Raw genomic sequence first — 23677 nt, 5'->3', positions numbered from 1 at the left:
TTGCATTACTTTGGGTTTTGTGGTGAATTTCTACAAAGTATTCTGAGTTCAGTAGTAGTCTATAGTGTTTGTTTACTTCTGAGTAGTCATTAAATCACAAGTAGAAAAAACGATTTATTTCTCCTGAATACAGAAGGTATTTATTTATTTATTTATTTTTGCCAATGGACTACACCTCAGTTATAGATTACACTCGTAGTAAACTGCTTTACAAGAAAGGTAAAACTGTTTGTGTCTCTACATGTGGAATGACTGTGTAAGTGCATTTTGCATCTGAGGATTATGGTACATTACTTTGAGAATTTTGCTATAGTTCTTGTACTGTTACAGATAAATGCTCCAGTGTACTGCTTGTTAGTCTTATGCTTAGCCATTTTGGATGCTCTGGCTTTGCCATTCATTTCACAATTTATATACTCAAGCTGACAACTTTAGTATGTATTTGAATCATATTATTGTTATGTTCTTATGAAACTAAAGATAAAATATTCTTTTCTAGAGAAAAGTAATAATTTCTGTCATTTTATATGTTATAGCAACAACACATACACATTTTTCTAGCTCTGAGAAGGGGCATGCCCATATTTGTGATTATCTTGCTTAATTTTTATAAAAGTTATTGGCTCTGCAAAAGAAAGTGAGGAATATTAATGGGTCTTTTACGGAAAATGTCATGAGAATATCTTGAAGTAGTAGGGGGAGAGATTCTTGCTTGGAGGTAAGATAGAATTCAGGCCAAAATGGCCTTTGTAAAATCAAGATTGAAACCTACTTACAAAACAGTCAGCTGAAAACAAATGTGTAGCTTTTAGTTTTTGTCAGACTAAATTATACAAAACCTACTAAAAACATAAAATTGTTATGCTGGGGTGATTTTTTACTCCTAAAAGTGATGTTTCTGTAAAAAAGTACTTTTTTATCATTTTTTCTGTATATTGAGACTTAAAACTTGCATTAAAATGTTTTCAATGAAAATTCAATATGCTTCGCTGCTCGGCTGTCTTGTTTGAGGGAAGGATGGTGTGTATACACAATTATGCTTATTGCTCCCATAAAAATTTCAAAAGCGAATGTTTGTTGAATTATTCTGAAATATAGGCTTTTTAAACTAGAAGGCATAAACAGTAAAAAAAAAACACTGTTATGGGTTAATTGAACCATCAGTAGTTAGTGTTGCAACCATCACTATGATGGGGTTTTAGTGCATATTTTCAGACTTATGTGTTTTAATGAGATTCAACTGGAGTTATTCAGACATCAAATAGTATTATTTAATTTTTGTAAAGTATAATGTTTTGTTAACTTTCTTTATTCTTTGTCCTGAATTTCACTTTACTTCAGTGCATTTTCTATGATAATTTCTGTGTATGTAGTGACTGGTAATCTTGGTGTCTATTTCCTTGTAATCTAAAATACAACACTTGTCAGCTTATGTTTGTTTATTTTCTCTGCCATTGTACAGTTCTGTGCATTTATTCACTCTATGGCTTCCAGTGTGGCTGCCCTTTCTTTGCCTTTCTTCATTTTGGACATACACACATCCCCATAGTGTTTTTCCTTTTTGAGATGGTTTATGAATAGCACACATAGGCTACAATTTTTATTTTACATTTGATAACTTGGGGGTGTCTGACTGAGCTGAGGCCCTTTTCTCCAGAGGCCCAGCGGAAAAGCTCCACATAGAAAAATTACAGATACATTTAGACATGATCAGTATACACACAAATTACAAAAGACATATTTTACAGTGGTATGCAGCACATCAGCAGTTACAGTGGAGAACAAACAAAAATATTAATTTAAAATAAGGTACTTAATAGATTTGTGGTGTACAGCTGGAATTTGGAACATAGGTAGGAGAAATACATACATAGTCCACAGGTACAGTATACATTGTAGATTAGCCAGTGTTTGTAGGTAAGATTGAAAACTATTATCCAAATACTCTAGGTTTAGTATGTGTACCTTATCAAACTTCACTAGCCTGAGGGAGCAATCCTTTTCTCCAACTTTGCTTGAGATGTTGCCTAATGAGGTCTTTAAAGGAGGCTTTGGATGATATGTTTTGAATGTGAGTAGGGACAGAGTTCCATTTTTTAGCCACTGAACTACTATATGGTACATCTCCAAAGCTATTGCGCTGTTGGGCTAGGCTGCAATGGCTAGTTTGCTTGATGATCTAGAGGACTTTGGCTGAGTGATGTTGTACTAGGTTTTTGAGGGGAGGACACTTGTGGGAGGTAAGAGATGGGGCCAGCCAGAGGCAAGAGCTGATTGTAGGTTAGGAGGTTGGGCAGTTCAAGCCAGCGGGCTGTCTCAAGCAATTACAGTGATGAGTTCTATATGAGCAATTTGCAGCAAAGAGGCAATTCTGTTATAGCAGGCTTCCATTTTGCTTAGTTCAGTTTTGTTGAGATTAGTCAGAATGGGAGATGCATAGAAATTAGGAGTGGATAGAAGTTGGGGGTGAGCAATGGCTGATCTTGTGTTGTTGGTAAGAAATGATTTGATACGGTAGAGTGATTCCAGTTTGGCATGTACCTTTTTAATGTAGTTAAGTTGAGATGACTATCAAATTTTAGGTGAGTCTATGGTTATTCTCAATAGCTTAGCCTGTGCCACTGGAGTGATTGGAGTAGCATTTGTGGAGTAGATAGTGAATTGACTGTTATCAGTGTTTTTGTTAGAACTAGTTATAATCATAAGCTGAGTTTTCTTTGGATTGAGGATAAGTTGGGCTTTTGGTTGGGTAGTTTTTCAACGTCCGAGAAATGCTAAGTTGAGTTGTTTGCAGGAGGGTGAAAATGTTTTTGTGCAGCACAGATTAAGGTAGTGTCATCTGCATACTGAATGATAGATGCATGTTGTGTAGAGGTATGGAGGTAATTTTGAAGACTGTGAATAGTAGTGGTCCTAAGATAGAACCCATATTGGGACTCCTATAGTTATGGGCAGCTGAGGAGAGAGAGAGAATTTTTCCCATTTCACAGTTTGGTACCTGTCAGTTAAAGTAGCTTTGGAACCAGATAAGAGTGGAATTTTGATAGTTGATATTGGTTTAGTTTGTTTTGCTTGGGATTTGGTGCGAGACTGTGTCAAATGCTTTGAACATATCCTCAAAGAGTTGACACCTGCAGGCCTTCATTTTGAGACAGTTTACTGTGTCTGTGTAGAGAAACTGGGGAGGGCTGCATTGGTACTATGGGCGAGTCTGGGGAAACCATGCTGAGGTAGGTGACAGGATGTTGCTGTCAGGGAGATATTTAGCATCTTGGTATGGAAGCATTTTTCTAGGATTGTGGCCAAGAGGGAGAGTAAAAACAATGGGTCTGTAGTTATTAAGAAGTTCAGTGGAGATAACCTGTACAGTAATCCTTTAAGCAATGTATCTTGAGCTTGTTTCTTGTTTGCTTTTCATTTTTACTTTTATCATGTTTTCCCCATGAAACAAGTTGTCAGGCAGCAGGTCTTTTTGGATAACAAACATTTTTACAAGTGGGGGCATCACATAGATTTCTACTTTCAGCATGTTACTTGGTACTTTAATAAAGCTGAATATATTATAATTAGGACTGCAGTGCAAGGAGAAGTGGTTTGAGTTGAGTGCTTCTGGTTTTCTTATACTTGATTTTGACTGGCATTCCAGTAATGTATTTAAAAAGTAATTTATTTTTCATGCCTCACAACCTTTTGTTTCCATCTAGATATTAAGTAAGCTGTCATGCAGCCAATGCATTGAAATATTTTATTCTTCTACACTTATTTTTGTCTTGATTGGACGTTCATAATGATGGTTTGCCACCCAGGGCAGCGTATTTAATTAAAGTTAGTTTTTTGTAGTTTTGTGCATAGCTCCTCCCCTTTCTGGTTGACCACCCCTCCCCTTGACCCCCACCCATTCAGCTGTCTCCTGCAGCCCCCCTGTGATTTGAAGTCACCAGCCGCCACTGCTCAGAACCTGTATTTGAAAGTTTCCTGTTTAGTCTTTATCGTATTTTTTGCACACCCTTCTCTTCCCAAAACTGAACAATCTAATTATTTTAGGAAATCCTTGTAATTAATTTTCTTCAAAAATTAGGGCTGAAGATGCTGTCCTACTCATTTAGTTGTCAGAGAGGGTCACCACATATCTAAGATCACCATACCATCATCATAAGAAACATCAAAAACTAAGTTTAAACAAGTAAACACTTAACAAGTCCATCTATATTATTACCAAAGTAATAAACCAAGCAACTTTAAAACATAACAACTTTGGCAAATGAGCTAAAATATATACTTTTTAACAAAAGAACTGATGTCTCAGCAAACACTTTCAAAGTTCTTAAAAATTCACTTTTCAAATTTTCTATATATTCAGACTTTAATTATTCAGTTTAAACAACTGATTAATTAAATAACTAGCCAATTTGACAATTAGCTATTAATACAGCAGAACAAGAAATAGAAGCTTATTATAATCATCAAATTTTCTAAACACTGACATTAATATTACAAAGTGCATTTAATTATTTAAAACATAAATATTACATCTAAATGATATGAACTATTTCATAATAAACATATATCATATATTTAATAATGAAAGTATTGTTGAGGTCTTTCAGTTGTTAACAAATATCAACCATACTTCTTTTTGCAACAAGATCTCAGAAACATTCAGATATAATTTAGAACCATGACAGACATACTTAATAAAAAAATTAAATATTTTGGATCCCTATTATGTTTTTCTATAAAATGCAAGACAACCAGGCTAGTGGGAAAACAATTTCTTATATCTCTATTGTGTCATTTTATACTTTTTCCGACTTGTCTCATAGTTTGTCGTATATAAACTTTTCATGTGAATTCTTCAATTCATTCACTACTGATTCCTGATAACAATGATGTTTTTCAGAAACCTTCAAACATAAACCATTAATTATATATTCTGAACTTCTTCCCATAAAAGGACATACAGACTACCCTTTACATACTTGCCGTAAACATTCATTTGGCTAACCCGTATGCACAGTCTGGTGGCCAATACTCAACCAGTTTCTATAAGAAATAATTAATAATTGTTGAACTGGTTAGTTGCATGTTTTTTTGCTTGAATAAATTGATTAATTAAAGCGTGAATATATAGGGTGTTTGAAAAGAGAATGTTTAAGAACGTGGAAGGCTTTGGCCAAGGCACCTCCCTTCTACCTGGGAATAGGATCCATAAGGTGAAATTATTTTTGCCATTCTAGAAGATTATCTCTGAAACTCCCTCTACTGGAGGGAAGCTTATCCAACAAAGAATTAAGGGCCACATTAAAATCCCCAGAAATAATGCTGTCCTTTAGGTATAGGCTGTACCATACTAGAACATTCTGGGGCTTGTGCCTAGTAATAAATTGCTTTTTCTTAATTTTTTTTGTTCTGATCACTGTAATATGATGTGGGAAGCTAACTCATGTCCTATACCCATGTCCTGCTCTTATGCCATTTAAACACCTGCAATTGGTTGCTAAAAGCAATCGCAGTAGCTTCTGACTCAACAGTCTTTAGTCATATATAAATATGACTAGAGATTACCTAGAAATGTACAGCTTAAGTGCATATGAATTGTTGACCTTTGCAACAAATTCTATTGTATTGCATTTTGTACCCAAGTATCTTATTAAAAGTCCCTGAATTTTTTGTTGTGAAATGCCTTCTGGTAACTGATGTAAATCTATATTTCCAGTCTGCTTTTGCTGTTACAGTGTAATACAACCCTTTGAGCAATTTGATCTCTCCACAAAAGTTAGGGTAAAGCTAATTTCCAGAATATACATGCACTGAATTCTCATGTCAGAAGAAAATAATTCTATATATCCCATCAGAAAAAAATACATGAGCTGTGCATTCTAATTGAATCAGTTTTACAAGTATGCTACACTAGAAGCTGCAAGGTATGAATTGAAGTCTTTGGTGTGTTTTGTAGCAGAATCACCTTTTGTTATTAGCTGAATGTTTTGTAATTAATACTTAAAGTGACTGAAACGTAGCCTCGCATTTTGCATTACTTTGGGTTTTGTGGTGAATTTCTACAAAGTATTCTGAGTTCAGTAGTAGTCTATAGTGTTTGTTTACTTCTGAGTAGTCATTAAATCACAAGTAGAAAAAACGATTTATTTCTCCTGAATACAGAAGGTATTTATTTATTTATTTATTTTTGCCAATGGACTACACCTCAGTTATAGATTACACTCGTAGTAAACTGCTTTACAAGAAAGTAAAACTGTTTGTCTCTACATGTGGAATGACTGTGTAAGTGCATTTTGCATCTGAGGATTATGGTACATTACTTTGAGAATTTTGCTATAGTTCTTGTACTGTTACAGATAAATGCTCCTTTAATCCTAGCTACTGTTGTTAGTCTTATGTAGCCATTTGGATGCTCTGGCTTTGCCATTCATTTCACAATTTATATACTCAAGCTGACAACTTTAGTATGTATTTGAATCATATTATTGTTATGTTCTTATGAAACTAAAGATAAAATAATATTCTTTTCTAGAGAAAAGTAATAATTTCTGTCATTTTATATGTTATAGCAACAACACATACATTTTTCTAGCTCTGAAGGGCATGCCCATATTTGTGATTATCTTGCTTAATTTTTATAAAAGTTATTGGCTCTGCAAAACAAAACGAAAGTGGGAATATTAATGGGTCTTTTACGGAAAATGTCATGAGAATATCTTGAAGTAGTAGGGGGAGAGATTCTTGCTTGGAGGTAAGATAGAATTCAGGCCAAAATGGCCTTTGTAAATCAAAAGATTGAAACCTATACAAAACAGTCAGCTGAAAACAAATGTGTAGCTTTTAGTTTTCGTCAGACTAAATTATACAAAACCTACTAAAAACATAAAATTGTTATGCTGGGGTGATTTTTTACTCCTAAAAGTGATGTTTCTGTAAAAAAGTACTTTTTTATCATTTTTTCTGTATATTGAGACTTAAAACTTGCATTAAAATGTTTTCAATGAAAATTCAATATGCAGCTGCTCCTTTGTCTTGTTTGAGGGAAGGATGGTATTGTATACACAATTATGCTGTTAGCACTCCCATAAAATTTCATGAATGTTTGTTGAATTATTCTGAAATATAGGCTTTTAAACTAGAAGGCATAAACAGTAAAAAAAAAACACTGTTATGGGTTAATTGAACCATCAGTAGTTAGTGTTGCAACCATCACTATGATGGGGTTTTAGTGCATATTTTCAGACTTATGTGTTTCATGATTCAACTGGAGTTATTCAGACATCAAATAGTATTATTTAATTTTTGTAAAGTATAATGTTTTGTTAGCTTTCTTTATTCTTTGTCCTGAATTTCACTACTTCCAGTGCATTTTCTATGATAATTTCTGTGTAGTGACTGGTAATCTTGGTGTCTATTTCCTTGTAATCTAAAATACAACACTTGTCAGCTTATGTTGTTTATTTTCTCTGCCATTGTACAGTTCTGTGCATTTATTCACTTTCCTATGGCTTCAGTGTGGCTGCCCTTTCTTTGCCTTTCTTCATTTTGGACATACATCCCCATAGTGTTTTCCTTTTGAGATGGTTTATGAATAGCACACATAGGCTACAATTTTTATTTTACATTTGATAACCGGGGGTGTCTGACTGAGCTGAAAAGGCCCTTTTTCACCAGAGGCCCAGCGGGAAAAGCTCCACATAGAAAAATTACAGATACATTTAGACATGATCAGTATACACACAAATTACAAAAGACATATTTTACAGTGGTATGCAGCACATCAGCAGTTACAGTGGAGAGAACAAACAAAAAAATATTAATTTAAAAATAAAGGTACTTAATAGATTTGTGGTGTACAGCTGAAATTTGGAACATAGGTAGAATACATACATAGTCCACAGGTACAGTACATACATTGTAGATTAGCCAGTGTTTGTGAGTAAGATTGAAAACTATTATCAAATACTCTAGGTTTAGTATGTGTACCTTATCCGCTTTCACTAGCCTGGGGAGCAATCATGGCACTGCCAACTTTGCTTGAGATGTTGCCTAATGAGGTCTTTAAAGGAGGCTTTGGATGATATGTTTTGAATGCTAGTGGGGACAGAGTTCCATTTTTAGCCACTGAACTACTATATAGTGCATCTCCAAAGCTATTGTAGCTGTTGGTGACTTCTAGTAGTAGTTTGCTTGATGATCTAAGAGGACTTTTGACTGAGTGATGTTGTACTAGGTTTTTGAGGGGAGGACACTTATTGGGGAGGTAAGAGATAGAATGACAGAGGCAGAGCTGATTGTAGGTTAGGAGGTTGGGCAGTTCAAGCCAGCGGAGCTGTCTCAAAGCAGTACAGTGATGAGTTCTATATGAGCAATTTGCAGCAAAGAGGGCAATTCTGTTATAGCAGGCTTCCATTTTGCTTAGTTCAGTTTTGTTGAGATTAGTCAGAATGGGAGATGCATAGAGTAGGGTGGATAGAAGTTGGGAGTGAGCAATGGCTGATCTTGTGTTGTTGGTAAGAAATGATTTGATACGGTAGAGTGATTCCAGTTTGGCATGTACCTTTTTAATAGTTAAGTTGAGATGACTATCAACTTTTAGGTGAGAGTCTATGGTTATTCTCAATAGCTTAGCCTGTGCCACTGGAGTGATTGGAGTAGCATTTGTGGAGTAGATAGTGAATTGACTGTTATCAGTGTTTTTGTTAGAACTAGTTATAATCATAAGCTGAGTTTTCTTTGGATTGAGGATAAGTTGGGCTTTGGTTAGGTAGTTTTCAACGTCAGAGAATGCTAGTTGAGTTGTTTGCAGGAGGGTGAAAATGTTTTGTGCAGCACAGATTAAGGTAGTGTCATCTGCATACTGAATGATAGATGCATGTTGTGTAGAGGTATGGAGGTAATTTTTGAAGACTGTGAATAGTAGTGGTCCTAAGATAGAACCCTGTGGGACTCCTATAGTTATGGGCAGCTGAGGAGAGAGAGAATTTTCCCATTTCACAGTTTGGTACCTGTCAGTTAAGTAGCTTTGGAACCAGATAAGAGTGGAATTTGATAGTTGATATTGGTTTAGTTTGTTTAGCAGGATTTGGTGCGAGACTGTGTCAAATGCTTTGAACATATCCTCAAAAAGAGTTGACACCTGCAGGCCTTCATTTTTGAGACAGTTTACTGTGTCTGTGAAGCACAGGGGGGGGCTGCATTGGTACTATGGGCAGGTCTGAAACCATGCTGAGTAGGTGACAGGATGTTGCTGTCTAGGAGATATTTTAGCATCTTGGTATGGAAGCATTTTTCTAGGATTGTGGCCAGAGGGGAGAGTAAAGCAATGGGTCTGTAGTTATTAAGTTCAGTGGAGGTCCCACCTTTATGTATGGGTGTAACATAGGATATTTTCCAGAGTTTGGGCACATAGTTTTCAACAATTGATCTGTTTATGAGAGTGGAGATTGGGATAGCAATAGCATCTGCTGTGAGTTTCAAGAAATAGCTGGGGAGTAGGCCGGCTGCTGTTGGTAAGGTTTTTAGTTTGGAGAGCATGCTTTTGATTGAAGTGGAGGAAACTGTTTTGAGGGTAAAGCTTGTATTAGTGTTATTTGTGTTGGGGGGGATAGTGAGGAAGGAACTGTACTGTGATACTAAGGATAGAATTGAGTTCACAAAGTGGGAGTTGAATTGTGTTTCAGTGGGAACTTTAGTGTCAGGAGTGGTTGGTTTGGGGATAGCCTTTTGGGAGGGTTTTAGTAGCTCGTTTACATTTTTCCAAAATTTTTGAGGGTTGTGTTGGCATTTAGATTGTAATGTCATGTAGTAGGATTTTTTTGTCCAGCCTAATGCATTTTTTGCATGGTTGTGGAGTTCTTGGTACTTAGTTAGGCTTTGTGTTTCTTTGTTTTTTTGATAGTAAAGCCAGGCAGTGTCTCTGGACTTCAGGATTTGTTTGGTTTCTTTACTGAGCCACGGGTTTGTAGAGGTTCTAACCTTGACTTTGTGCAATGGAACGACAGTGTCTAGGTGTTGTAGAAATGTTTTGTTGAAATATGCTACAGCCTGGTCAAGTGGGAGGGTTTTTAGGGGGGGTCCAGTCACAGTTACAGAGTAAAGTATTGAGGACCTCAGCAGAGAATTTTTTTATGTTTCTAGTGGATATATAGTTAGTGGTTTTGCATATGCTTGTTCTACTACGTATAAAGTATATTATGTTGTGGTCACTTAAGGTGTCTGGGAGACTTCCTGCGTGTGGGGTACAATGTGGGGTTGTTATATAACTTTTTCATTGTTTTTATATAATCAACATTGTTTAGTTTAGTTCTTGCAACTTTGTTTTCTTTATTTTTTTTAAACATCTCTTTATTGACTTTTCTTACATAACATTTCCATTGAGTTCAAAACCAGGAACCAAGATATAAGACAGTAAAATAAATATAGTTAGATAGGAAGCACTTTATAATCTCAAAATACTGAAATGTCGAATTTCAGTATCTCAAGATTATAAAGCCGAATGTTTACAGTAGCAAAAGTTCATAACCGCGAATTTGAATATCTCAAATTCACGGTTATGGCCTTACGCTAGGTAATGTCTGGGATTATGTGTTAATGGTACACCGTGCCGTGTATGGATCTAGGTGTTATGTCATGTAAGTGAGTGTTTTGTAAGAGTTTTGAGTGGGAGTTAGACTGTATGTGAGTGTGCTGATACATTTGATGTGTGTGTGAGGGACTGGAGAATGTGCGTGTGTGAGTTTGCTTTTGTTTCTTGTTTGTGCGATCTCAGAGTTAGTATATATAAGTAGGGGGTGTGGGGGGTGCAGGGGGTTTGCCCCCCTGCTTTTGTGTGTATGAGTTGTGTATGTGTGTAGTTTTGTTTGTTTATGTTGTGATGTGAGTGTTGTGGTGTATGTATGGTGTAGTGTGTGTGGTTTGTTTAGTGTTTTGAATTTTGCGGTTTTGGGTTTGGGGTTTTGTTGTTTCGGTGTTTTGTGGATTCGGATTCATGGTCTCGAAATACTGAAATTCAATATTTCAGTATTTTGAGATTATGAAGTGAATCCAGTTAGATAACAATGTTAAGTACAATGCAATGCAATAGAGTGACAAGATGGGGTTATCAACTATGGTTAGCAAAATAGTTGAGAAAATATTAAATCATTCAATAAACTGTATACATATATACATATGTTCTGCTTGCCAGTAAAACACATCCAATATGATGACATTGTAAGTGTACTTGGTATGCAATGATTCCTATTGGGGAAGTATCAAATTAGTTTGGATTATAACAAGTAGCCCAAAATAGTATTAGTTATAAGTGTATGATGGAGGAGGAGAGATGTGAGGGACAGAATGTAAAGAAAAAATACAATTTTATTCCTTAATTATTAGACATTGGTAGGAGTCAATGGTTAATTTCTCAGTATATGATCCATTAGCAAGTTCCAAAATTCAACAAAATGTTTGTTTCATTTTTAAGTATGCATTAAAAATCTGTGTGCTGTTATGTATTTAACAGCTATTTGTCTGAATCCATTCCAAGACATCTGAGTTCTGTCTTTCCAGTTCAGTGTAATATAATATTTTATAAGTGTGAATAGTGTAATTAATATTCTTTCTTGTTGTTTCTTTAGCTTCACAGGGGGGACATGTAATAGGGCAAATTTCCAGGATATTATAGATTACTTGTATCCCAGTTTGCTTAATCTGACTTTAAGTGAACACCAGAGTTTGTATGAGCATTTACATCTCCAGAGTATATGAACTGTCAACATTCTGGTTATCACAATGTGGGCATAAGGCAGATGAAGCAGGTTTAAATTTGTTTATTAGTGTCAGGGTAAGGTACAAATTATTAAGTATCATGAACTGTGTGTAGCTCAGTTTTCTGAAGGGAATATACTTATTTGTCATTTGGATAGATTGAGTCATTTGGTCATTAGAAATTAGTGGATCTATGCCACGCCAGTATTTTGAGAAAAGTATCTCTCCTTGGTACCTTATTGACATAATGACTGTATGAGCTGGATATAATTTTCTTTCTCAGTGTTAATAGAGACTAAAGTGTTTTGACAAAACGTATGTCTCTCTATGTGATTGTAGGATTATTTAGTATACTGGCACACATATCTCTGACTTCTCTTATCATATTTAGGTATTGTTTAAGTAAGTTCAAATTTGTTCTCAGCTCTGTGATGGATTGATTTCTATAAGAATAAAGGTCTAACACCATCAGCTCACTTAGCAAGGGGTATGGTTTTAAGTTTAACATTTTATAATTAATGTTAAGATTAGGATTCATATATAGAGGCTGCATTATAATAAAGACATTATATAAATTCAAGGAGTTAATAAGTTTTTGCAGTGTCTTAATTTTGTCTCCACTTGTTTTATGTAACTTCATGTTCTTCAAACTATTTTTGTCCAAAAATGGGAGAGCCTGGGATTTATGGTTAATGATTTGACATAGTTATAATATAGAGTTGTCCAAGTAGGAGACCATATTTTCTTGTTTGGATTATATTCAGGACTCTGCTGACTCTTATTATGTCATAGTATAGTTTAAAGTCTAGGAGTGCTAAGCCTCCTTTTTTCTTTAGGGAGAATCAGTTTTTGTATATGCAGCTCTGACTAATTTTGGATACCACACAAAATGGAAAGAGAGGAGTGTATTTTATGGAAGAAGTTAGTTTGTATTGGCATGTCAGTAGCATTGAATAGGTATAACATTCTGGGTAGGTTGTTCATTTTGATAATGGCAACCCTGGCTAATATGGATAAATGAAGTTTTTTCCATCTATGGCGGTCATGTTGCATTGTTGACCATAGGTTTGTTACATTGCTTTGAAACACCAATGATGAGTTTTGATGAAAAGTAATTCCGAGGTATTTCATAGTGTGTTTACATTTAATTTCTGTGGGGAGAGGGATTATTGTTAGTTTGGAGGATAGATTGGTAGGAAATAGTAGTGATTTTTCTGGATTTATTTTATAATTAGAGAATTTTGAGTAGACACTTATAGAGGTTAAGATTTTCTGGATATCAGAGTTTGGTATTGTAAAATATAGATTCAGCTCATCTGTGATGGCTATAAAAGGAATCTTTGTATTATATACATTTGATATTTGTTGGTATTTTTTTGTGTAATAAGTAGAAATAGTGGTTCAATATACAAATTGAAGAGATATGGTCCATGTCTAGTTCCATTTTTAATATCTATTGTAGAAGATAATCTTTTGTTAACCTGTAGTCTAGTATGTGCTTTGGAGTATAATACTTTAATGAATATTATAAATTCTGGGGGGATGTTGAAGTATGGTAGTACTGAAAATAGGAATATTTGATTGATTCTGTCGAAAGCCTTAGATGTGGCTATTACCAGAGCAAAGAGCAAGGAGTTTTTCCTGATTATACAAAGTAATCACAGCATCCATTGTTATGGTGTTGTTATAGGTTTGTCTTTGTTGGATAAAACCAGATTGATAGGGTGAAATGATGCTAGTTATTACTGTTTTTAATTTATTGGCTAAGATGGAGGCAAATATCTTTATGTCCATATTGATTAGAGATATGGATCTGTAGTTTCCTGGGTTTTTAGAGTCTGCTTTGTGTTTAAGAACAAATATTGTTTTTGATACATTTAGATGCCGATCAGTAATATTATTAATTATAAGGTAGTTAAAAAGATTAAGTAATATTTTAGAGGTGGTTAAAATAAAAGCTTTATAAAAGTCTGCTGTGAATCCATCTGGTCCTGGAGATTTATTCGACTTAGGGTTTTTGATAACTGTAATTACCTCTTGGAGTGTGATGGGAGATGAGAGGTGTTCTCTATGATCCTGTGAGAGTATTGGAAATTTTGCTGTTTCAAGAATATTTCCATTTCTTGATTTACTACAGTGTTTGATTGTTCTGTACATGCATGCGAGTACAATTCCTCAAATAGTTGGACCTTGTGCTGGTTGGAGCTGTAACTTTTATCTTTGTTCCAGAATCATTTGTATAGGTTTTCTTTGATTTATTAGATTGGCTAGGAATTTGGATAGCATTTGTGCCTGTTCAGCATAGTTGGCTATTGTTTTTATTTTTGGAAAGAGAGATTATTAGCATTTAAAAAGTATAATTCTTTCTGATACTGAGCTATTTGTTTTTCTATTTCTTGGTCGTAATTTGTTTGTAATTTATTTTCAAGTTCAGTAATTTTGTTTTTGAGAGATGTCTCTTTAGCTGCATGTTTTTTTTCTTATAGTACGCTGCTTTACTGATCATTATTCCTCTAACTACAACCTTCACAGAGGCCCATTGGATATGATTGTGCAAGAAGGTCTTTAAGTATAGTGTCTACTTCTTGAATTATTTCCTCTTTAGTTAACAGACTGGGATTTAAGGTCCAGTTAAATTGATTGCTGCTGTCATCTGTCTTTCCTAACCAACTAATAATGAATGTAATTTAGAAATGAACTGAAAAGAATCCTGTATCTGTATTATGTGCTATATGAAAATTCAGAAAGATATTTCATATTAGGAAAAAATCCAATCTAGACCAAGTTTTATGACATTGAGAGTGGAATGTATATTTGTCATTACAATTATTTTTTGTCTGAATGTGGTATGGATCAAAGACCACAAAGTCTCTTTTTAAGTCATTGAGTGCATCAGTTGCCTCTAAGTTAGATGAAGTGCTAATGTTTAATCTATGAGAGGGTTTTGAACAGTGTTCCAATCTCCTACTATAATGTAGTAATGGTCAGGAAAATTAGATAATAACTTATATATGGATACTATGAAATCCTGTTTTATGCATGATGCATAAATATTTAGGAGAAATATAGGTTTACTAATATCTGAGGATTTGATCTTTATATAGCACCATCTGCCTTCCGGATCAGTATCATGTTCTAGAATAGTGTCTTGAAATGTTTGCTTGACAATAATTGCAACACCTTTACTATTTGACTTGTCCCCCATGGCCACAATTGTTTTGATCCATTTTTTTCTTAACTTATGTTTCCATTGTTCAGTCAGTATATGAGTCTCCTGTATCATGATTATATTCGCTTTTGACTTTATAGCTACACGAAAAAATAATTTCCTTTTTTTATATATCTGGATCCCCTTTTACATTCCAAGAATCAATGTTCCACATCATATTAGGTTAATTATTTTGTAAGTGTTCGTGTGTATAAGCTTAGTTAATTTTCTTAGTATTAACAAAAAATGAGTTTGTATTATAATTTCAGTAAGCGGTACATTATCGCTCCCTGCCCTTTCTCCATGCCTACTCACGTAACTACTTGGCCTGGAAAGGATTAACATTACAATTAGGAACTTTTTACTAAAATGATAAAGTAACCATGCAACTAGTAAATCCCTAGAATGAAATGGTCTGAAAATATGGTAAATCAGTTTGTAAACATCACATCTATAAGAGTCCAGATGCGTGTCCATTTCTGTAACACTGTCAAGCTATCTCCCAGCTCAACCAGGGTTATAAATATAGTCATAGTAGGTAAGAGATCTAGAAAAATGGAGCAGCTGTTAGTTGACATTGGACTACAAAATAGTGTAGCTAGGGTATTGTCATAGGTATTTAAAGTCATGTATCTACAGAATATATCCTTTGTTGTAGGATAAGTTGGCATGTGGTATCACAGAGTGAACATATCCCTTTCCGAGACAAGTCTAGCAGACTATAGTCCACTTATTACTGTAAGGATAACATCAATGTACGCATATCTACTGTTTTAAACACTCTAAACAAATATTTTAAACTGTCAGTAATCAGTGTGTTGCATAAACAATATTTAAGGAATCATTTCAGAAATATCTTTACAAGAAAATAAGGTCACAGACATACATGTATTTGCACTTGAAGCCTTTGCTAATCCTGTAAACATAGTAATAATTCATGCTCAGAGCCTGTGTAAGTGAAGGCTGGCAAATCCCAGCATATCCTTCAAAATATTACTGTTATATCATTGCATAAGGTGCTATGCATAGTTATCATTATATATGTTAAAATATATCTGATAAAGATTACACCTTTCTGCAATAGTTATGCAGTAAGTCATGACCTTTAGTCTATAGCATTTTTCATCCTGTTAATAGATGCAAAATTTCCTCAAGAAAACTAGTGTTTTTAATGAATAATATTTTTACAGTTTTGTTTTCTAAGTTAATTAATGCATCACTGTGAAAGCAGGCTACGTAGTACTCACTTTATCAGATAATTACAGTAATGCATTATGTTTAAACGTCTCCTTTAGACTTCCGATGTTAGATGCAGTAACCTATAAAAGAGAAAAAAAAGACACCCACTTTGCAAATTGTGGGAAAATTATTGCATTTGTTAAGTTAATTATAGTTTGGTACTAGTTTAGAGTCCTTATAAAAGTCTTGTATGCAATTCAGTCTCTTCTAGTGTCTCAGTATACTTTTGGTATCATCTGTTGAATCTACAGTTGTTCTCATCATCGTGGCATCAAGTAAAAGTGTTAGTTGCATTTCCTTGTTATTTGGAGGTGTTCCTTTAGTAAGAACCCTTCTAAAGTCTCTAGTCCTTATTATTTTATTTAATTGTGCTTTTTCTGATGATTTAGACATGAATCTTATGTTACCAATGTTGACTAGATGGAAAAGTGCTTGGTTCATCAAATCTCACATGTTTACAGAGTTGAGAGGTCAGGCGTCCCTCAATGGAGCATGGTTTGCATGTCTAAATACAACAGGGCCATGGTTTTAATTGAAAAAAAATGTCTGGAAAGGATTTTATGCCAGAATTAGGTAAGAATGAGTCAAAAACAGTCAAAATACTAACCAGAAATGATCGGGAAGCTATTGAAGTAGGATTTTATAGTTTATTGCTGCTTTTGCCTTAATTTGTGGGAACTTCATTAAAGACATTCATAAATGCTGTTTTGGCTTCTTTTACTGTAGAGGCTGAGTATTTGGTACCATTATGCTGAAAAACAAGCACATTGGGATACTTCATCTGGAATCGTATGTTCTTTTGAATCAGGTAAGTACAAAAAACTGATAACTTTTATCTTTCCTGTTTCATTTGTAAATGGAGGTCTTGTGTAAATTAGATTTTATTGCCATTCCACATTACATGTCTTTTTTCTTTGTAGCTGATAGAATTGTAAATACAACTTGATAGTTAAGTAGTTTAATACAAACTTGTCTTGGTTTTTCCATATTGGGTGCAGGTCTAAGTCCTCTATGGGCACTTTCAATATTAATCTGTTTTGCCAGGTATATGTTCTCTAACAGTATTCCCAGGATTTCCTGTATATGTTGTATTAGTTTAGGTTCTTCAGTGCTTTCTGAAATACCTCTGATGATTATAATATTTTGTCTAGATCTTGCTTCTCGATCTATAATTTTTTGTTGGAGTTCCTGAATGTATTTTGTGTTTTTATCAGTCTTTTTGAAGTTGGTCAATTTTAATTTTGTTTTCTAATACCTTGGCCTCTGTTATTTCATTCCTGTTTGCTATCTGGGCAATATAGCTTCCAAATGTTTCAAGTTTATCTGAGAATTTTTGAATGGTCATTTGAATTGGTTGTAGGGCTGTCTTCAAATCATTTAGTGTTGTATATTGCTCTTGTTTAGCCTTAGTGGAAGTTTTACTTGTTTCCTGTAGCTTCACTTCCCAGTTCTATGTCTCTTTGTTGCTGTGTCTTTCTCAGGTGAAGCAAGTGCAGAAAATTTATAGGTTCATAGGTTCATAGGTTCATACTAGGCTATCTGCCCTAGGGCATTTATAAGCCTAGCCAGAGTGTGTATGGCTTTCGCCACCCATTTTAAATTAATTTTGCTATGCCCTTTTTCAAGGTTAGTATACTGTGCCTCTGTCTAACAGTGACACAGAAGTGATACCCGGGGTAAACCTATGATCTCCCATCCACTCATCAAGAGTCCTCTTGAAGAGAGTCAGTGAGGGACTCTGCCTAACCTGGACTGGGATTTTATTCCAGAGTGAAGGGAGCCTCTGGGTTATGAATCTGTCCCTCCAGCATGTCCTATTTATTTCAGTGCTGAGGTTCAAGTCCCTCGAGCACGTAGCTCGATGGGATTTGGATTTTCTGAGGTGCAGCATGTCCATTAATTCCGGGTTGGACATGGCTTTATACGTCAGGCACAGATTGCCTCTGAGCAGGTGGTATGCCACTGAGTAGAGCTGGAGTTTCTTTAACCGAGCAGCATACGGCATCTGTTTGAGCCCCTTGATCCTCTTGGTGAGGTACTTTTGGGGTCTTTCCAGTTGCTGCAGGTGTCTGGTAAGGTACATCCCAAAAGGGGCATTGTACTCAATTATGGGCTTGATGAGGGATGAGTAAAGAGGCACGATGACCTCCCCTGATCTAGATGTGAATCTCTTCATGATTAGGTGGGCTATATAAAATGTTTTTCTAACCACTTTGGCCACGTGGTTGTCAAATGAGAGATTGCTATCAACTTGGGTCCCCAGGTCCCTAATTACTTCTTCTGTACTTAATGGATTACCACCTATGTGGTAATTTGTGGGCACTTTGTTTTTGCCAAAGGGGATGACTATACACTTTTTGGCATTTAGCTTGAGGCCATGGCTCTGGCATCAGTTATCTGTTTCTATGAAGCCCTTTTGGAGGATGCTTGTGTTGGCTGGAGAGTCTATTATGGCGCCCAGTTTGCAGTCATCTGCGAACTTGGTCAGTCACAGTCCTTCCATGTTGGCCTGTACCTCCGAGAAATATATACCGAACAAGAGAGGTCCCAGGACTGAACCTTGTGGGATGCCACTTGTAACTGGTTTGGAGTCTGACATGGCTTCAGCTATTCTAACCATGTGGGTTCTGTCCTTGAGCCAGTTTGCAACCCATCTAGTGACATAGGGGTTTATATTTAAGCTGGTGAGCTTATCTATAATGCCTGAGTGGGGTATTGTATCAAAGGCTTTTGCGAGGTCCAGGTAGGCTGTGTGGACCACCTTCCCCTTGTCAATGGCCTTGGTGACTGTTTCAAAGAAACCGACCAGGTTTAGAAGGCAGGATCTGCCCTTAACAAAGCCGAACTGGGTAGGATCCAGTGTCTGTAGGTCCCCAATATCTTTATTTATAAGGTCCATGATGATCCTTTCCATAGCTTTGCAGATCAAGCTAGTGAGACTTATGGGGCGATAGTTTCCAGGATCCGTTGAGGCACCACCTTTGTGGAGAGGGACCACTGTTGCTGTACGCCACTCTTTGGGTACATATCCTGTAGTAAGGCTGAGATTGAGCAGTAGTTTTAGGTTTGGGTTTAGCTCTTCTTGGAGTTCATGTAGGACGCAGCCCAGGACACCGTCTGGTCCCATTGATGCTGTGTTTCTTGCTTTGGAGAGGGCAGCTCTTACATGAGCATCTGAGATGTCAGGGGGCAGCACTCTGCTGGGATAGATATTTGCCCTTTTGGTGGGGAGGGGTGGGAGAAGTTTGCGCTGAACCTGTCAGCTAGGATGTTGGCAATGTCTGTGGGTTTGGTGTATATTTTTGTCATTTTGGACTAATTCTGAGCATACCTGGGAATTCCCACCCAGGTTCCTAACATAACTAAAGAAAGCCTTGTGATTATCCTTAGTGTCCTGTGCAATTTTTCTCTCGAAGCTGGCCTTAGATGATTTTATGAGTGCCCGTAGTTTTTTGCTAATACTGATTAGAGATGCCTTCCCTTTTTGGGATTTTGCTCTATCATGTAGTAGCTTCCTCCTTCTATTGTATAGTTTGTTTATGGCTAGGGTCCACCAAACAGGACGTCTGCCTTTGGAGGATCGGGTCTTGGTTTTATTTGGGATTGCATGATCCATGCATTCCTGAAGGTGTTCATAGAATGCATTTATAAAGGATTTTGCGGTCTGGGCCGTATTATCCACAGGCCCGGGGGCTTTGAAGGATTCCACCTCGGTTTTGAGGAGTGTAAAATTTGCTTTAGAGAAGTTTTTCACTGTGGTTTTCTGGGCATGGGGTGGGGACGGGATGTGAATATCCAGTGAGATTAGTTTATGGTCTGATCTTACCAGTGAGGGATACACTTCTGGTCTGGAGCATAGAGTCCCCATGTTGGTGATGATCAGGTCCAGTATGTTTTCCCCTCTTGTGGGAGTGGTAACAAGTTGTCCATAGCATTTGAGTTTATAAATTCTAGGAACCTTTGGGCTAGGGTGTTGGAGCTAGAGTAATGCTCCCAGTCTATGGTTGGGTAGTTGAAGTCACCCAATGTAATGGTGTTTGGAGAGACCTTCATATTTTCCAGTGTTCTCAGGAAGGCCGAGTGGGGTTCCTGGGTTTGGGAGGGTGGTCTGTAGCAGGCTATAAACTGGAAGGCAGTTTTACCCACTGTTAGTTGCACATGGATAGTCTCTGATGCTTCGTGCTGTGCCACCAACCTGGAGGTGTGGGTATCTTTGATGAATATTGATACTCCCCCTCCTTTTGTGGTTCGGTCCAAGTTTTGGGGCCGAAAAGCATGGTATGAGGTATAACCTGGTAGTGTTGGGGTGCTCTCTAGAGCCTTGAACCAGGTTTCTGTTACTGCACAGATATCGATGTTCTCCATGCTAAGGAGAGTTTCGAGTGCGTGCATCTTGAGATTTAGACTTCTGGCATTGAGTAGCATTACTCTTAGTTTCTTAACCCTTGTGATACCTATGGAGGTGGGTTTGTCTTTTGAGTCTTGCCTAAAAAGGCACTATGGGGGTAGCAAGAGCCTTTGCCAATATCCAAAAGCCCAGGGGTGACAGGTGAAAGCTGTCCCTAGCGAAGCATCGTGGCTTGTCGAGCATGTCATCCCAGGCTGACAGGCATTGAATCCCCTTTGAATGACACTAATACTTAAGCCAATTGTTGAAATTGATAATCTTGTCTTCATACTGTGGCATCATTCTTGGTGAGGGTAAGATGATACTCAAGGTCAGGGTCATACCGGCCTGGGCTACATGCTCAGAGAGCTCCTCTATGTTTCTTTTCATGTAGTCCAGGGAGGTACGTCTCAGGTCATTCACACCAGCATGGACAGAGTCATATTTGTACTTGCCTTGGAGTGACCTGAGTGCTTGTGTTATGTGGCAGATCCTAGTGCCCGACAGGCAGCTCACCGTGACCTTCTCCTTGTTCAGCCTGGTGAGTGGGACGTCAGTGTGCCTGATGATAGAGTCACCTATTACAAGTGTATCAGGTGTGTTGTTTAGCCTTAAGGGCTGTGACTGTTCGGCACACTGGCTTTGTGAGCTATGTGTTGCACGTGTTTTGTTTTGGGGTAGCGGTTGCTTGGGTGTCTGCTTTGGAGGTCTCTGTTGCTTAGGCAGATTTTTATTTAGAGCCTCCAAGTATGTTTTTGTGTGTTTATGTGTTTGGTTTGCTGTCGTGGTAGGTCTATGTGAGACTGGAATTTTAGTGAGTGTGGTTTCCTTCTCCTCCTGACTGGTTACGCCAGTACTGAGTTGAGAGAGCTTAGCCTCCAGTTTGGCTATATGGTTGCATCTCTCACATGTGTTGGAATTTGTTGGGAGGAGGAGAGGGGTGTCTGTGTACATGAGGCAGTTGTAACATTGCCTCAAGATTCCCAGATTCACCAGCTGGACTGGAGAGGAGATTGACAACTGACCTTTGGACATGCTAGAATAGTATTGGGAATTTCTTTATAATTGAAAAAATGGCCAATGGGGAGCAAGGTACTCCAGGGGGAGTTTGTGAGGGTGTAGTGCTTTTAATTTTTTAGTGCTGACTTATATAATTGCTTTAGTGAGCAAGTGCCAGGTAACTTAAATGCAAAAATGACAAACAGTAACTTTCTTTCAAGTGAAACAAGGAAATAAGTACAGTAAGCAATGCAGATATCACTAGGGATCCACAGAAGCACTGAAAAGCCGCGTTTTAGGTGGAATTAGCTTTTCAGGGAAATAACAAGCATACAAACAAAACTAGATTCAGCAGGCCTGGATCTAGTCTATGCTACAGCAAACAAGGTGTACCAATTACAATAAGAAATAGTTCAAATATGCAGGCACTATAAGCCTTTAACCAGAAATTTCCAGCTCAGAAGGGCAGAGTCCAGCCTCTTCTCCCACAAGAGTGCAGACCATGAACCTTCTTAATGTAAAATAACTGGCCTGAAGCCCAGGTGCTTAAACTAGAACTAATACACTTTTAGAATAACAGACACTGAGCCCTCAATCAGCAGTTCCCAACTTAGAAGGATGTAAGCTACCTGTCCTGCCACCACAGTGCAGCCCACAAACCTTCCTAATGTAAAACAACTGGTCTAAAGCCCAAGTGCTTAAACTAAAAGGCTTAGAATAAGTTACACCAAGCAGTAATAAATACAATTGAGTACTTTTAAGATGACGCAAAAGCAAAATAAAGTAGGAAAAAACACAAATACAGTAAAAGCAGATAATTTTTTTTTTTGGTAACTTGTGCATCCATGTTGTCAGGTTCCTTTTTTTATTTTCAGTGTCCTCAGCTTTATTTTTCTGAAGATATTTGTCAGCTATTCTCCTTTGTTGGGTTCAGTAGTTTAGTACAATAGGCCTCTCAATATCAGTCAGCCACATGTTCTTGCTCAGATCCAGATTAGTCTTACTTTTTGAGATAGTGCTGTGGTGTTTATATATCCAGCAAATAGTTCAGGATAATGTTTCTCTATCTGATGGTCATATTTTGAGTTGAATAACGTGTCTCTGTACCTAAATATTTAGTTCTTTTTGTTTTTCCCTGTAAGAGCTAAGTGGATACAGTGCTCATAGGGTAGCATCCATCTTGGATCTCAGTTCTTGCAACTTTCTGAGTACTTAGGTTGCTACAGTATTCACATTTGGTTTTGGTATCATTACAGAGATGACATCTGAATAAGTCCACATTGGTTGCAGCTTCATTTAGACAAAACATATTATTTGATGAATCATCAGCCAGATGAATGAATAAATAAGTAAATAAAATATTTTTTTGTCATGGGGCAAGAGACTTCACCTTCCATTTGAGTGATTTCCTTTGTCATGGACTTCTTATTTATGCATATTAACTCCCGGATTGCACAACCTCAAAGATTTAAAATTTCCACTATACCTCTCAACCTCTTATTTCAAGAAATCTGGTTAAAGCCTGACATAATGGGGGGACAAAGACCCAAAAATAGGAACACAGTTTAAATATTGCTTTTATAAACTTAGAAAGTTGCTAGAATAACAGGGTTTGTATTAGCATGCATTTCTAAAATATATAAAACCTGAAAATCAAATGTATGTCATTATTTAGTGACTTTAGTTGTTAGATCATCCCAGTGATTTGTCAAAAAAAATAATTTTATGAGGAACAGACCAAAAATATGAAGCAAAAATCTGATCATTCTCCGAAAATCTGTATATATGAGAGGATGATTCTCACAACTTATAATCACTGCTGTCCTCTAATACAAACTGTACTGGCAGTGATTCTGAAACAATAATCGATGAGTCACACTTCAGGGTAGTATACCTGACAAGCTTAAACATTGTCAAGTTTACGCCTCTCCAAGGCTAGGGAAGCTAATGGAGATTATTGCTTCATGTTGTCATGTTTTGAAGTGTTGCAAGGTAACAGACTGATATTGCTAATTTCTAGTGTTTCAGTATGCTTTACACACTAACATAGTATTTTAAGCCTCAGACATATATCCTGCCAGGTTTTCAACATC

General features: G+C 36.7%; 1 long non-coding RNA gene across 1 annotated transcript in view; it reads left to right on the top strand.

The window, feature by feature from the left end:
* The window catches only part of LOC122797289, a 154722-nt gene that overhangs the window by 111465 nt on the left and 19580 nt on the right, over window positions 1-23677 (top strand). The window contains exon 3 of the long non-coding RNA XR_006364048.1: window positions 16925-17006. This is a non-coding gene — a long non-coding RNA (uncharacterized LOC122797289). The remainder of the gene's footprint in view (window positions 1-16924; window positions 17007-23677) is intronic.

The sequence above is a fragment of the Protopterus annectens genome, chromosome 3.part0 (assembly GCF_019279795.1).
Source record: "Protopterus annectens isolate FY-2018-M chromosome 3.part0, PAN1.0, whole genome shotgun sequence".
Lineage (NCBI taxonomy): Eukaryota > Metazoa > Chordata > Ceratodontiformes > Protopteridae > Protopterus > Protopterus annectens.
The sequence above is the reverse complement of the archived record's forward strand: the minus strand, read 5'-3'. Positions and strand labels throughout refer to the sequence as shown.